We start from the raw sequence: 12362 nt of genomic DNA on the forward strand, positions 1-12362 counted from the left end.
CTCCTTGAAACATATCTCTCTCTTATTGGATCATGGAAAATTTTTTGGTGAGAAGATGAGCTATCCATATTCTCATCTTTTTTTCTTTTTGTTTTCTTTCTCTTTGTTCTTTTTTCTATTTTTTCAGATAGCCCCATGTTTCTTTTTGCAACAAAACTGAGAGAAATAATTAACAAGGATTTGGAGCATTTATTTTGATGGAACCTAACAAACATGTTTTTGTCCACTCCTAGTGTAGGAGTAGAACATTTTTGGGTGGTTCTATATGGAAGGCATGTTTTTGTGCCTACTCCTAGTGCAGGAGTAGTGCATATTTTTGGTGGTGTGTTTGTGATCTTGATTTTAAGGGTATGATAAATTTCTCAACAAGGGGCAACAAAGTTTGACAAAGCTCAACACAAAAAACAAGTAGCATGCGTGGAAGGTTTTCAACATGATCTTTTGCCCTTGGCAGGAATTTTTCTCACCATTGAGGAGTATGTGAAGCTATGGATTTTGACATTTTATCAAAAATAAATTCTCCAAGTACTTTGAATAGAAAATGTTGGATTTCCATGTCAAGCCATATCTCACTTCACAACAACTTAGTCAATATGTTTTTCCTATATGATATTTTTCACACAAGTACCAAGTATGTGTAAGGAATAAAGATTATGCAGAGCAATCTCAAAGAGCTATATTCATTTTCACTTTCAAATATAATTAAACTCTAAGTGTGAAACATGGTTCTTTTTAATTTGCATGTTTAAACGAGTGTAGAACTAGGGGCAAGCGAATGAATAGATGGGAAGGAATCAAATCGAGTTGTGTGCAGGCTTCTCCACCAGTTCATGATGTGGTTCGGTGCTTTTGTTCTTTAATGGAGGTGTTGCACACCCCTACACTTCTTTGAAGCTATATCCGGCTTTTATTTAAAGATAAAAAGTGGTGAAAATAAAAGGGAGATTCTTCTGGTGAGGGACACCAGAGAGCCAAAAATTTATTTAACTTAAAATATTAGTCTAAAATCTAAAAAGAACGAGAACATATATGATGAACCAAAGAAGCATGTTTTTTTTATCATTATTGTTTTGTGACTTTATCATAGTGAGCATGGCATAAAGGTAAAACAAGGTAGAGACAACCAAGACAAAATCAATGAATAAAGCATGTCATGAGATGTTTTTAGTGAAGTTCAACCCCACACTTGAATTTTGCAATATGCAAAATCAAGTTTGGATGGTAACACTTTCCGTTGAATATGCTTCATTGTTGAATGATGTTTGGTTGGATTTACCTTGTGTTTTAACCCTTTGTTCTTTTTGCTCAAACCTGAAAGGTTAGTGACAAAAATACCCAAAGGAGCAATTTCACAATTATGTCCTTAAGCTCACTGTCAAAAGTCATGTCATTTTATTATTATTATTATTATTATTATTATCATTATCATCATCATTTTATGGAAGTAAAATGATTTTTTTTGAAAAAATAATTTTATTAAAGGTAATGACAGAACAGGTTATCTTCCGGAAGTGCTTGTTTTAGGACAAAAGCTTGTCCTTGGGAAACCTTCAAACTAGAACTCATGTTGGTGAAGTGGTTTCCCCTCCAACACCAACCTTTGTGGGCCTATCTGTAAACTCATGCCAAAACACCAAAGGATTTGCAAAATTTATGATGGACAAAATCATCTACGTACAACAACCTTTTCAAAGATTTTGTGGAGAGTGAGCAAGAAAGGGTTGTAGCTTTTGTAGGTGATGGCAGAGATAAAGATTGATTTGGGAAATTTTTCATATGAGCATGTAATTGATGGGATGGTCAGGAAATAACTTCCATGTTCATTGATAAAATCTTTCGTTTCAGGGGGAGCACTTTCTTTCTCATGACAATTCAAATCCTCCACAAGACTTGGATAGGTGATGGTTGTTACGAAGATTGACATAAGCTCACCCCTGAGATCAAGAGCAGATTTGGATTCTACCTTCATGTTTAGAGATTGAGAAGACCAGACGGATAGATAATCTTTACTTATTCCATAATCTAACTTCTCTTTTCCAGAAATGTTCCCAAAATCAGCATTAAGGGAAAGGTCATCCTTGATTTCAAAGGGGTATGTGAAAGGATGGGGTTCATCATCCCCTGAAGTGTGACGTGTTCCCTTAATGGGAAGTGTTTTGGCAACCGGATCATAAGAAAGATTTGATGGAATTTTGGATTCGGTTGCAAGTGCCTCCTCTTTTTGGTCGGGGCCTGACTGAACTATTTCCTCAGGAAACTCGTCATAAATGTTAGTGTAAGGGATGTTTTCAAGGTTTTTCTCAAGAATGGCTTTCCCCTCACTAATGGTTTTGTGTGCCCCAGAAGATATGTCAAGGTGGAGAGCAACTTCTTTGCTAAGACCAAGATGGAAGTGATCTAGAAGGACGTGGTCAGGCAAAGAAAGGTTTGGACCGGCATTGATAAGGTTTGTGAACCTAGCCCAAGCTGCTCCTAGAGTCTCCTTCTCCTTCTGTTGGAAAGTAAGAATTTCTATTCGAAGGGTAGCGATTCAAGAAAGATGGAAGAAAGTAAGACAAAATTTGTCTCGAAGTTCATCCCAATTTCCTTTTACTCCTACCGTATGAGCATACCATTGTTTTGCTCGTCCCAAAATTGAAAATGGAAACAGTTTCCATTCGATAGTCTCATGTGTCATGCCAGCAATGGTCAAGCAAGAACATAGTTGCTCAAATTCCCGAAGGTGGGTATAAGGATTTTCATCTTCTTGCCCAGAAAGGATTGCTCCCGAACCATGGCTATGAAAGCAGGGTGAAGCTCATAGCCATTTATAAGAATAGGATGTGATGATTGTGGTGGCTCCAATGATTCTCCCTTTGGAGCAGATTACTTAAGGATAGGTGTGGAATCCATGTGGTAGGTGATGGTTGTTGTAAGGTGATTATGTGGGTGGTAAAAGGAAAAAGATACACGGATGACTTGGTTTGGTTCTAGAATAGCTATCGTTCTCCGACAGCGGCGCCAGAAAGCTTATTGGTATTTGTTAACGCAGAAAGATAAATCTGCAAGTGCACGGATACCACTGTAGCTTTCACCCAGGAGTATTCCAAGGTATCGATTTCCATGGGGAACTTGAAGTGTAGTAGAAAGGATCAAGGTCGTCCAAGGAAAAGTGTTTTGTGGGTAGAGGGGTTTTCTAAGGTTTTCCGAAGATAAACTAGATAACCAAGATTCAGGCTTACTAAACTCACTTACTTCGGAGCAACAATACCTTTTTGACCCTCGAGGGGGATGAGAAAAAGTGGTCGGGGGAAGGCTGCCAAAAAGCTCTATGAGAACACCAATCCGAACGTGGTGGACTACATAGGTCTGGTCAGAGCTGTCACCTCTAGAGCTACCACAACTATCCGTGGGATTATGCACAAACTCAGTTAAACACTAGCCTAGACACCATGTCTATGCTAACGATTACTACTCTAGTCTGGTACCTTAGACTAGAGCACTCGGTCGAGCGGAGTTCTCGTAAGTAAAGTGAAGTAAGATTTGAACTTAGTCAAATAGAAAGCTTGAAAATAGCAAAGAAGAACCTGGATATTACTCAAAAATGGGCTCCGTAGAGATATGAAGTCGAGGAGGACCCGATAGACCCGGTTACTCCTTAGCTCTCTTCCTCTCCTCTCTACCTATTTTGTATTACAACTAGGTGTGATGCACCTAGAGGGACACTACTACTAAAAGCATGAAGAGTGAAGCTCAAGTGTAGGGTGTGTGTGAGTGGGGAGGCCCCCCCCCCTCCTTTTATAGCAGCTTGTTGGCCGGTTTGAAGGAATATTCCGGAGGAGATTCCCAGCGCACCGCCCTCACAGCCATTATTGCATCGCCTGGAGAAGGTTGGGCCCGAGGCGCGCTAGTAGGGGTGCAGCCGCACCCGCGCCCTAGCTGGGCCTCCTTGAGTCCATTTTGGTCACGTGATCTTCTTTGGGCTTCTAGAGTGGGCCTGTGGTTGTGTGACGCTGACCGGAGATGGCTTGCTTTGGTTTTGGCCTTGTTCTTCATATGCTTGGGCCCTAAATTGCCTGGTAATGGGACTTCTCTCCTTTGGACTTATGTCGGGTATTCGTTTTGTGATGTTTCTTGTATACTTTAAGCACTTTTTCTATGTAATTCCGACATGTCCTCCTATAAATGATGAATCAACAAAAATCGTGGAATTGTTTAGTTGTAAGCCCGATGTTCATATGAATTCATTTTTTGTATTATTTGGAGGTTGAAAATGGGAGTTAATAAGGACCGCCAACACGGAGCTATGGGAAAACAAGAGGGGGGCATCAACACTAATTTCTTAATATACATATTTATTGATTTTGGTCACCAGTTTAATAGCTACTTAATAGACTTTTCAATGAGAAGGTGGGGCCATGGCCCTCTTTGGCTTGCATATAGCTCCGCCAGTGTTGATATCTAACCGTGATCGCATTTTTATCACTGTGTATGGCAAGAATTGCTTCGATTGGTTGACATTAAACTCAAGATGAGCTCCGCCTACCACCCTCAAATAGACGGTCAAATCAAGCGGCTCAACCAGTGCGCGTTCTTACTTTGTTTTGTCCATGCCTGATACCTCAAAATGGTTACACTAGCTGTACTAGGCCGAATTCTGGTATAATACGTCTTGGCACTCTGGTCTCAACACTCCATTTGAAGCTGGGTATATCCACTCTCCAAAATAGCTAGGTATTGATGATGCTGCATGTACAGTTCCGTCTCTATCAAATTGGATCCAGGAGAAACACACCATGCAATCTTTGATCCAACTATAATTAGCTCGCGCGCAAACTTGAATAAGACCCGCACTGAGCACTTCCTCGGTTGGTGAGTGGGTTTACCTCAAGCTTCAACCCTGTGTCCAGTCTTCTCTGGCATCTTATTCTAACCAAAAGCTGTCGTACAAGTTCTTTGGCCCTTTTCAAATTCTGTCTCAAGTTGGAATGGTTGCATACAAGCTCAAATTACCTTCTACTTCTCTGATTCACCCTGTGTTCCATGTTTCTCAAGTGAAAAAAGGGGTACAACAAGAAGCTGCTGAACTTCCTTTCCAATTGGACAGTTGGCAAGTTCGTGTGAAAATTCTACAGAAACGAGTGGTAACTTCTTCTGGTGTTGACATTCATCCGTTGGTACAAGTGGTCAGGTATTCCTGTTAGCCTTGCTACTTGGGAAACTTTGGAGTTACTACAGCAATGTTTTCTTCGAGCTCCTGCTTGGGGACAAGCAGATTTTCTTCCCAGGGAGGAGGGGGGGAGATGTTACCAAGTCTCTTCTGCTTGACGATGAAACAGACAGCAAGGGCTCAAGCTGAAACCACAGAGGATGGGCCATGTCGGGGACTTCACATCCGCAAGCCCAATGTTCATGTGAACGAAGAGTGGGCTTGACCCAGGCCGAGCATGTAGCTCTCAGGCCCTTGTGGCTTTCCAGCCATCATATATAAAGAGAGAGAACTAGGACATTATTGTAATAGACAGAACGGTATCTTCTTCCTGCACAAGGTGAGTACATCGCTCGCTGTCGTCTCCCCAAATTGCTGTCTATTCCACACTTGTTCTTGCTTGATCTGCTTGCTTCCTACCTTCCTCTTCCTGTTAACAAAATTGTACATGCCCTCTCCAAACAATTATATCTGAAGACAGTGACAACTATAGTGAGAGATTTAAAACCTTTGGGTTTGAGATAGATGAGTAAGATTTCATTCTAGTACTAGCTGGAATGTGACCAGTGTATCTTGTACTGGTAGGTAAATCGCCATAGAAACAGCTGCATCCTGTATCGGTCTCAATACTAGTCTATACGGGTCGTTCCAGCGGCAATACTAGTCATTTCTGGCATTTCGGTCGTATTGTCACCTACCAAATAAAGTCAAGTAACCCCTTGTTTGATGTGCAATTTAATAAACTTATTGAACCATATATTATCTTAACGTATGTAGCTCTATATACTTCTAGAATGATTATGGATAAAGTTATATATAAATATATCATATACAACTATTTATGTAGATATCTTTATATATTTATATTTCACTAAAGTCCGAAACGGTACACATTAAAGATATATGGCGCGCTGAATCGGCGGCCTTCTAGGGTGTCCACGTATGTTCTTTTTAGTTGGTGCGTTAGATCGAAATTCCACGGCTCAGATGGAGCGCGTCACAACTGGTCTTCCTCTGTGCGTTCGATAGTAGATAGATGAAGCAACTGAACGCATTAAATGAAGTACGGCTTTCTGCTGATGGTACCCGGCACGCAAATGGACGGGCACGCAAATGGACGGGCACGCAAATGGACGGTGGCGCGTAGCAGAGAACGGTGGGTGCCTAACTAGTGGTCGGCACGCATGCAAGTACACGTGCATGCATGCTGCTGGGCCTTGTTTGCTTTGCAGAGCTGGGCTAAAAAATGGCAGGCGGCAGCAGCTCCGCTCCTCCCCTCGTCTCTCTCCTCTCCGCGCTCTCGCTCTCTCCCTCTCTCCTCGTCGTGACCGCCGAGGCTCCCTGCACCCTGTGCGCGCCGCAGCGGCGTCCCCCGGCACGGCGCCATGGTGCGCCGTCCAACGCTGGTGGCCGCGGCGGCGTCCGAGCCCCTGCTCTCCCCCGACGCTGCCTCGTCCTGTCGGTCTGCGTGTGCTCGACGAAACCCTAGCTGCCTCTTCCTCGCTGTCGGCGGCGGCGGCGACAAAACTCGGCGCCTGGATCTGGCGGTACCTCACCCTCTTCCTCTCCTACCCCGACGCGGGCCGTCCCCGGAGCGGCAGCGGGCGTCCTCTTCTTCTCCTCCCCCGACGCTGGCGGCTCCGGAGCGGCGACGGGCGAGCCGGCCACTTCAGGTCCCTGCGCGGGCGGCGCACCGCCACAGGTGAGTTTTTCCCCTCAGCCTCCTTCGGCCCTCTCTCTCTACTCTCGACCTCCTCTCTCTTTGCCTCTCTCCGATGGCGAAGGACCCGACGCGCGTGCTCGTCACTGGCGCCGCAGGTACGGTGTTGAACCCTCCTTCCTTCTCGATCTGCGTAGTATCCGTTGTCGTCTGGTCCTTGCTCGGATCTGGCCTGGTCCGCCTGAGCCCGATTCGATCCTGTGGGGTTTAGAGTGTGTTAACTCGCTAGATCTCTGCTTTTGTTGCTTGATCTGATGTTGTTTAGGGCGTTAGGGTTGACGTAGATTTGACCAGTCGAAGAGCTCACTGTCACTGTCCTTGTTCAACTAGTAAAGTTGAGCCGATCCGCGGTGCTAGCTGATCTGATCGGTGGTTGGGCTTGATGGGTAGATCCTCGTGGTAGCCACTTGATCCAGTTAACTCGCTAGCTGCACTTAGTGAACTTGCCCAATATTATCTGATAAAATTGCTTGCTGTACTGGAAATCGAGAGGAAATAGTCTGTGGTTGAGTATATTTTTGTTCTCAGAGGTTAGCACTGAACCATACTGATTTGCAACTTTAGGGCTGACTTCATATTACGATTCCATTCTCTCACTGTTACCACAGTAAAACAACTTGTACAAGGGGGCATTTTAAACTGATCTTTCTCTAATTTTTGGAAGGCAATGTAAGCTAATTTGTTTTTTCGTTCGATAGGACAAATTTTATATGCTCTTGTTCCCATGATTGCTAGGGGAGTTATGCTTGGTGCAGACCAACCTGTTATTCTGCACATGCTTGACATTCCGCCAGCAGCTGAAGCCCTTAATGGTGTTAAGATGGAGTTGGTTGATGCTGCATTTCCTCTTCTAAAGCGTAAGCTGATGTGCTAATTCAGAGAGTACTGCCTCTTCTGTCTTCTATATGTGAATTGTTCTTGCTGCCTTGCTGATGTATAAACGTTTGGTAAACTATAGGAGTTGTCGCAACAACTGATGTTGTGGAAGCCTGCACTCGTGTGAATGTGGCCGTCATGGTTGGTGGATTCCCCATGAAGGAGGGAATGGAAAGGAAAGATGTTATGTCGAAAAATGTTTCAATCTACAAAGCCCAAGCATCTGCCCTTGAAGCCCATGCGGCCCCTAACTGCAAGGTATTGGCTACCATCCAATTTTTTGTAGCAGGCTAAGTCATCATGCACTAAATTTGGTCATTTTGGTGCTAATAGTGCTGCCGATCACTCAATTCAGTCATGTAAGTGGTTATCCTGTCATCATGCACTTGATTTAGCTACTCATCTGGGTGGTCAATGGTGATGTACATAAATGGTGTATTATATATGGCCATTATAAAATGGACCTGCCCTGTTTTATGAGCTTTTTCTGTCATTGTATGCCTTAACAAGTAGCCTCAACATATATTAAATCAAATCAAATGATCTGAATTTCAGTTATTATGTACCCTTAGTTTCCTGAGAAGCCATGTCTGGTTCATTATGTTTCTTTGCTGTTTTCATCTGTAGATTTTTCAATACCCGTTCTGTGCTCTGTAGGTTCTGGTGGTGGCCAACCTAGCAAACACCAATGCTCTTATCTTGAAAGAATTTGCTCCATCTATTCCTGAGAAGAACGTTACTTGCCTGACCCGTCTAGACCACAACAGGGCTCTTGGCCAGATTTCTGAGAGACTTAGTGTCCAAGTTAGTGATGTGAAGAATGTTATCATCTAGGGTAACCACTCATCCACTCAGTACCCTGATGTTAACCATGCCACAGTGAAGACTTCCGCTGGGGAGAAGCCTATTCGTGAGCTTGTTGCTGATGATGAGTGGTAAATCAGAAATGCCAAAAATACTTGGATATTACTGTTTATTATTTTCCTGCCAGGTCGGGAACTAATGGTTTCTCCCTTTGTTCTAACAGGCTTAATGGCAAATTCATCACAACTGTCCAACAGCGTGGTGCTGCAATCATCAAAGCAAGAAAGCTCTCCAGTGCTCTCTCAGCTGCTAGCTCTGCTTGTGACCACATTTGTGATTGGGTTCTTGGAACCCCTGAGGTCAGCTTCAGTTCTTTGCGTCTTTCGATTCTTTCAGTTTTAAATATGAACTTGTATCAACACCTTCAATTTTTTTATTGTAGGGAACATTTGTTTCCATGGGTGTGTACTCTGATTGCTCATACGGTGTTCCTTCTCGACTTATTTACTCATTCCCAGTAACATGCAGTGGTGGTGAATGGAAAATCGTTCAAGGTATGATTGTTGTAGTGTTGAAAGGAAGACTTGACACAACTGTTTGGGGGCCTTTGTTCGTTGTAGTTTTTTTTCATAGATGGCTAGATGTTGCAGTTTCTTCCATAGCTCTTGGTGTCTAAAGGATTTCAATAAAAACTTGCCATCCTACTCAGTAGTAAGTGATTATGGCCCGTTTTCTTAATCAAATAGAGCTAATGGAAAGGTGCTAAAAGATCTTGAGCTGATCCAAACAATCCAGATTATAGTCCACAGTTTGACTGAGCTTGAATATCCAACCACTTAGGCCCAAGCTGACTCCCACCAGTTATTGCAGCTAATAAGTTTATGCATACAGGGCCTATGCTATACCACGCTAACATGTTTTATCATAATCTAATAAGCTATCATCTTCCCAACACCAAATTTCAAACATAAGTGTTTTTATCATAGATTACAATGCACCTGGCTTCCAAGAAATTTAAGTTTAAACCTTGTAAGTTGCCTGATGTTGTATCATGTAGGCCTCCCGATTGATGAGTTCTCAAGGAAGAAGCTGGATGCCACTGCCCAAGAGCTATCGGAGGAGAAGCCGCTTGCTTACTCATGCCTCGAGTAAATTCTACCATACCCCTGAGAGCAATTGCTACCCCTATGTTTTGAATAAAAGAAACTCAATCTTCATTCATAGATTCTCACTTAGGGCTGCTGCACGTCGCAGTGTACGCGTGTTGCTGGCTTCGCCCAGTGTGTATGAAGCTTGTAGCTCCTTTTTTGCCTGATGACTTGAAGGACATTTATTGAAAACTTGCTATTGAACCGCTTGACGACGGGGAAGTGGTAGCATAGTTTTGTTGCTTTCCTGGTGCCTAACTATCCTTAGGTTTACTGTTAGACCCTTTCTGGGTTGCATTGATTTTTTCTCTCTGATTGTACGGTTTCTGTTTTTAGTTTCCTGTTGCAAATTCATTGTGTTTTAAACGGATGCTTTATTGCTGGGAGTGTCCCTGCTCTGTTTTCTGTCCCGGCACATGACAACTGTCGCGGTCTTGTGGCAAACCACACATGTTCTTGCGGAAATGTTCGCCTAGGCGAGCGGTCTTGTGGCACACGTTCTTGCGGGAATGTTACCGAACGCCCTGTTCGTTTGAACTTAGAACTTAGCCATCATACTATTTCAGTAAAATAACAGTGTTTTTCTCTCGTAATAAAAGAACGCGCATCGGGTCCTTCGCCATCGGAGCCAGTGATTGCAGTGGTAGAGTGGTCATTGGTCTTGGCGCAAGCCACCATTGAGTCTGGCGCGGAGACCAATAAAAGGAAAGCGACAAGATTTTTGCGCGCACGAGATGAGCAGTGTCCGAGGCCATTTTCTAAGGTATCCAGAAATTTACTCGGTAAATTTAAAAGCACTGGACATCTTCGCCTACGCATGGTGGGTCGAAAGCAGGTAGACACATTTAATGTATTCCCTCCATGCTACCATCACATAAAAATAAGTCGGGCAGGTGGACACATTTAATGCCTCTCCTCTTTACCATCAGATAAAAACAATCAACCGACCATGCAGGAACATTTGTACTTACACATGCATCCATGCATCTAATAGACGGACGGTGTGTCTGTATGGTAGGTGCCTAATTAGCATGGTGGTCGGCATGCATGCGAGTACGCGTATGTGCATGCTACTGGGGCCTTGCTTGCTTTGCATGCATGGCCGGTGCCCCAGCTGTACCCATTCTTGTCTCCTTGTGAGAAGGTAAAATTTAATGGCTTGTCCTTTCTCTACGAGAATACGTCAAAAGTGGGCCAACGACAGCAGCAGTGCATGCATGCACGCCTTTAAACCAGCAGTGGCTTCAGGCCAACTAGCACCCATCCCCACAAAAATACTAACACTTCAATGTCCTTTACCCATACCAAGAACACAATTTGCTAAGTAAAGAACCACAGTACTACTGACATGTTTAATAAGCAGACATGTTTAGTAGCCAGGATGGATACGACTATGATAAGACATAAGATGCATGCGCCCATGAAAAATGAATGTATATAGAATTCAACAATCTCTAGGTCTGTTAGCTATGGACACTGAACAATTGGAAGCCTCCACGGAAGCACTGACTAAAGCTAAAATGGAAAGGGAAAACAAAAGCAGTACACATGCTTGTAGGACAAAGACGAAAAGTAGTGATCTTCATCAGTTCTAAGTGAACCGCGCCAGGCCCACAGACCGCTCCGCCTTTATAAGCAGAGCTTGGCTTAGCCATTGGTACCACCACTCGGCGCGCTTTAGCTCGCTTAGGTTTTCCCTTTGAGCAAGCTTTTTGCTCAGCCCTTCTTTGTAGCCACCGCTAGAAATGGCAGGAGCCTGGGTTAGTAGTTACTGCCTGAACGTTGAGGGTTTTCCTAGAATCCTGCATGCCACCCTACAAAAGCTCGGAGTCAAAGATCGTCCCGAGTATGAGGGCCATGAGTATGAGAAGCATGACACCGATCGGTGTGAGGTTACCGTCTACATTGGGAAGAGTGAAGAGCTCCCCGACATCACCAAAGCTTGGAGTGTGACCGCAACCGGGTTTAGCTTCACCGACACCTACCAGGTTGTGGCCCGCAAAGCCTTGCGATACCTTTGCCAGCTCTATGAAGAGCCCATTGCCCGTACCCCCATGAGGTTCTTTCCACCCTTGGATAGGAATCGACGGGCATGGAGGGCTCGCATGGAGGCTTTGCAAGGGTGGGATGCGCAAGAAGATAGTCCTACCTTGGTGCACTTGACCACGTACCTGCTTGCTCTGGATGAGCAGTATGACCGACAAGCCTTGGAGCTGAGGGCGTGCCTCCAGCGCACCGAAGAAGCCGAGATCTTCACTCGGATGCTCCAGGTGCAGCTTGCCGAAGCGCATGCCAGTGCTACAACTGCTGAGAGCCGGGAGACTGCCATGTCAGAAGCTCTAAAGGAGGCCGAAGATCGGCATGCTCATCAGCTGGGTGAGGCCTATCTGTTCACTAGGGCCAAGCGGAGGACGTTGGTTGATGAAAGGCAGGATGCCCCGATCTTGGAGGGGATCCCTATCCACCCGTCTGAAGGAAGGAGAACCGGTGATGCAGAACCGCCAGCACCTTCACCTTCAGAAGTGTTAGAAGCAGAACCCTTGGTTCCTCTCACTCAACCATTGCCACGAGAAGTTGCAGATCCATAGCCACGGCGGTAGAAGAATCCGCCGAGCACAGGAATAAA

General features: G+C 44.4%; 1 pseudogene; it reads left to right on the top strand.

The window, feature by feature from the left end:
- The first annotated feature begins 6573 nt into the window (after nt 1-6573).
- On the top strand, nt 6574-9864 carry LOC136480086 (malate dehydrogenase, cytoplasmic-like; annotated as a pseudogene).
- Nucleotides 9865-12362: the final 2498 nt, after the last annotated feature.

Source organism: Miscanthus floridulus, chromosome 9, assembly GCF_019320115.1.
Source record: "Miscanthus floridulus cultivar M001 chromosome 9, ASM1932011v1, whole genome shotgun sequence".
In the NCBI taxonomy this organism is placed as follows: domain Eukaryota; kingdom Viridiplantae; phylum Streptophyta; class Magnoliopsida; order Poales; family Poaceae; genus Miscanthus; species Miscanthus floridulus.